The sequence below is a fragment of the Odocoileus virginianus genome, chromosome 8, assembly GCF_023699985.2.
Source record: "Odocoileus virginianus isolate 20LAN1187 ecotype Illinois chromosome 8, Ovbor_1.2, whole genome shotgun sequence".
Lineage (NCBI taxonomy): Eukaryota > Metazoa > Chordata > Mammalia > Artiodactyla > Cervidae > Odocoileus > Odocoileus virginianus.
This window is the reverse complement of record NC_069681.1, coordinates 57,315,658-57,319,846: the sequence shown is the minus strand read 5'-3', so window position 1 is coordinate 57,319,846 and position 4,189 is coordinate 57,315,658. Positions and strand designations below refer to the sequence as shown.

The window sequence follows — 4,189 nt, the reverse complement described above, 5'->3', positions numbered from 1 at the left end:
GCACTGAGTCAATAGAACAGGCTTCCAACCGATTCACATTTCAGAACTTTAATAAAATATTTTAAGCAAAGGTCACATGGATAGCCCATTTTCCAGTAAATAATACCAAAACACACACACACATGCATACTTATCACACATTCTCATTCATACATACATTTACATGCATGTAACTGCTCACATGTGTACTAACATGCACACACTGTGAAGATACACATACATGTATACACAAGTATATACTCAGATGCACACACATGCACATACACATATATGCACACCCATGTACCCACACACAGGCATATACACCCACACACACACACACACACACACACACATATATATATGGATGTGAGAGTTGGACCATAAAGAAAGCTGAGAGCCAAAGAATTGCTTTTTTTTTTTCAGTTTTCTTTAAAATTCTTTAATATCAACAGTCAACACACACACACCAAAAACCATGAAAGTTGGGTGATTTTAAAATGAAAAGCTACCTCAATTATGACTGCACAACGTTTAAATTCTAAATGAGCCCAATTATTGCAAAGATCCTGAATTTCAGGAAGTAAGGATGGCTCAAAAGTCACTACAATCGTTCAAGTCAACCTTCACCGCAGAACCATCACAGTTCAGTTCAATCACGTCACCAAGGAACTCTCTCAGCTTCTCTACATTACCGCATAAGTGCCCCAGCCTGGGATAAGCAATGATTCTTTGCAGGGGTACATAAAACTTATCTTCAATACAGAAAGGTTGGGGAGCCATCTCCATGGCTTTGTCATCTTCAGTGAGTACTGGAACTGGAAGGTCTGAGTGAATTTTCCTGTCCGGTTGCCAGGGACTACGAACTCAGGCTCCAATTCATGCTGTCTCAAACCCACTTGGTATTTCTGTCTCAATCTGCTCACTTCTCGGTACACTAGATAAATCACCACACGTCTACGGTAATTTATCTGCTGTAAACTTGGGTATGAGGTTGTATAAACAACTTCATAAACATGTTCACCATGATGCTCCAAATCAGCCAATCCAGCTGCTTCTGCTTTTTTCCGGAAGACTCCTATCTGGGTACAATAGCCAACATCCTCAGCTCCTGTGGGTGGTTCCCCCACACCAGTAAACTCCACTGAGTAACTGTAGCGACTGGCCACATCTAAAGCCCAGGTCTGAAACTGCATTCTGCTCCACTCAAATTTGTGATCTGAATCTCTAAAGAATGCACAAGGAAACAGGGAATTGAATTCAGAGTTTGGTGTGCTCATGACAATCATGGCTGGAGACATGTACCCAAAGACAACTTCAGGAAACTTCGCCAGATCTTCTGAATCAAAATGTTCTATTAATTCAATACTTGCTGCCAAGTCAAATCCGAGCAAACGACAGTCTTTCTCTAAAACAGAGCCATGATACAAGGTAATAGCTAAATCCAGTTCTCGGGGATCCAGATGATCCCCTACACATGGGGACAGCCTTGACTTTTGGTATTTTAAGATCGCTAAGAGGCAAACATCACCACACCCCAAGTCTGCAACCTTCTTAGGTTGATGTTGCTCCACTAAATTTTTAACGAATTGGTAACGTTGTTTGTATAATGGAGGATTAAACTTAATTACCTTCTTACTGGGAACTTCTTCGACATTTCCATCAACCACACTATTGCACTCCATGTTGTTTTCCGCCTTTGTTTTCAAGTTTCGTTGAAACAGAAGTGGAGCTGTCTCCTGCAACCCCTTTCTGTAAGAAGCACCTCCGCGCGCGGCCGACCAGCGGACATTGTGGAGAGGAGCGGGTGTGGCAAAGCGGCGGCCGCCTTTCTTCCGGGGCCCGGACCCCGACACTGGCCCAAAGAATTGCTTTTTTTATTTTTTTCATTTATTTTTATTAGTTGGAGGCTAATTACTTTACATCATTGCAGTGGTTTTTGTCATACATTGAAATGAATTAGCCTTTGAATTGTGGTGTTGGAGAAGTCTCTTGAGAGTTCGTTGGACTGTAAGGAGATCAAACCAATCAATCCTAAAGGAAATAAACCCTGAATATTCATTGGAATGACTGATACTGAAGCTAAAACTCCAATACTTTGGCCATTGATGCAAAGAACTGACTAATTAGAAACGACACTGATGCTAGGAAAGATTGAAGGCAGGAGGAGAAGGGAACAACAGAGGATGAGATGGTTGGATGGCATCACTGACTTGATGGAAATGAGTTTGGGCAAGCCCCGGGAGTTGGTGAAGGACAGGAAGGTCTGGCATGCTCTAATCCATGGGGTCGCAAGGAGTCAACACAACATGACTGAGTGACTGAACTGAACTGATATACCTGAAGTAGGCTGGAAAGTAAACTCTCCAAGATATGAGGACCTAATCCCTGCCACCTGTTATCTTATTTGGGGAAAAGGTCATGGATTTAGAAAAGGCAGAGGAAGCAGAGATCAAATTGCCAACATTAACTGGATCATAGGAAAAGCAAGAGAATTTCAGAAAAACACCTGCTTCTTCTTCATTGACTACACTAAAGCCTTTGATTGTGGGGATCACAACAAACTGTGGAAAATTCCTAAAGAGATGGAAATACCAGACCACCTTACCTGCCTCCTGAGAAACCTGTTTGTAGGTCAAGAAGCAATGGTTGGAACCTAACATGGAACAATGGACTGGTTCCAAATTTAGAAAGGAGTATGTCAAGGATGTATATTGTCACCTTACTTATTTAACTTATATGCAGAGTACATCACACAAAATGTCAGGCTGGATGAATCACAAGCTGGAATTAAGATTTCTGGGGAAAATATCAACAACCTCAGGTACACAGATGACACCACCCTAATGTCAGAAAGTGAAGAGTAACTAAAGAGCTTCTTGATGAAGATAAAAGAGGAAAGTGAAAAAGCTAGCTTAAAATTCAACATTCAAAAAACTAAGATTATGGCACCTGGTCCCATCATGTCATGGCAAATAGATGAGAAAAAGTGGAAACAATGACAGATTTTCTTTTATTGGGCTCCAAAATCACTGTGGACGGTGACTGCAGCCATGAAATTAAAAGGTGTTTGCTCCTTGGAAGAAAAGCTATGACAAACCTAGACAGTGTATTAAAAAGCAGACACATCACTTTGATGACAAAGATCTGTATAGGCAAAGCTATGGTGTTTCCAGTAATCATGTACGAATGTGAGAACTGGACCATAAAGAAGGCTGTTAGCCAACGAATTGATGCTTTCGAACTACGGTGCTAAAAACTCTTGAGAGTCCCTTGCACAGCAAGGAGATCAAACCAGTCAATCTTAAAAGAAAAAAAAAAAAAAAAAGAAATCAGCCCTGAATATTCATTGGAAGGACTGATGCTGAAGCTCCAATACTTCATCTATCCGATGCAAAGAGCCTACTCATTGGAAAAGACCCTGATGCTGAGAAAGACTGAGAGTAGGAGGAGAAGGGGGTGGCAGAGGATGAGATGATTGGATGGCATCATTGACTCAATGGACATGAGTTTGAGCAAACTCAGGGAGATAGTAAAGGACAGGGAAGCCTGGCGTCCTGCAATCCATGGGATTGCAAGCAGTAGGACACAACTCAATGACTAAACAACAATGTTACTAAGGAGCTTCCCTGGTGGCTCAAAGGTAATGAATCCTCCTGCCATGCAGAAGCCACAGGTTCAATCCCTGGGTCAGAGAGAGCCCCTGGAGGAAGGCATGGCAACCCATTCCAGTATCCTTGCCTGGAGAATCCCATGGACAGAGAAGCTTGGCGTGCTATAGTCCATAGAGTCTCAAAGAGTCAGACACGACTGAAGTGACTTAGCATGCACACACTCAGTGTTACTAAGAATCTTGTGATGGAGAGATCATTCTCACTCTGGACTGTTAAGCTGGGTCCTGAATGCCATCAGTAGTGTCTTTATAAGAGAGAGCAGGGGGACACTTCACACACACACACACAGAGGAGAAATTCCATATGAAGCCAGGTGCATAGACAGGAGTGATGTGGCCATAGTCAAGAACTGCCCAGTGACCAGATGCTGGAAGGAAGGAAGGATCAGATTCTCCCTTAGAATGTCCAGAGGGACTGCAGCTCTGACTACACTTTGTTGTTGCTGTTTACTTGCTCAGTTGCGTCCAACTCTTTGGGACCCCATGGACTGTAGCCCACCAGGCTCCTCTGTCCATGATGTTTCCCAGGCAAGAACA

The 4,189-nt window shown here is 42.7% G+C and overlaps 1 pseudogene; it reads right to left on the bottom strand.

Annotated features, from left to right (window-relative positions):
* Positions 1-397: 397 nt before the first annotated feature.
* Positions 398-2,642, bottom strand: LOC110135045 (small RNA 2'-O-methyltransferase pseudogene; annotated as a pseudogene).
* Positions 2,643-4,189: the final 1,547 nt, after the last annotated feature.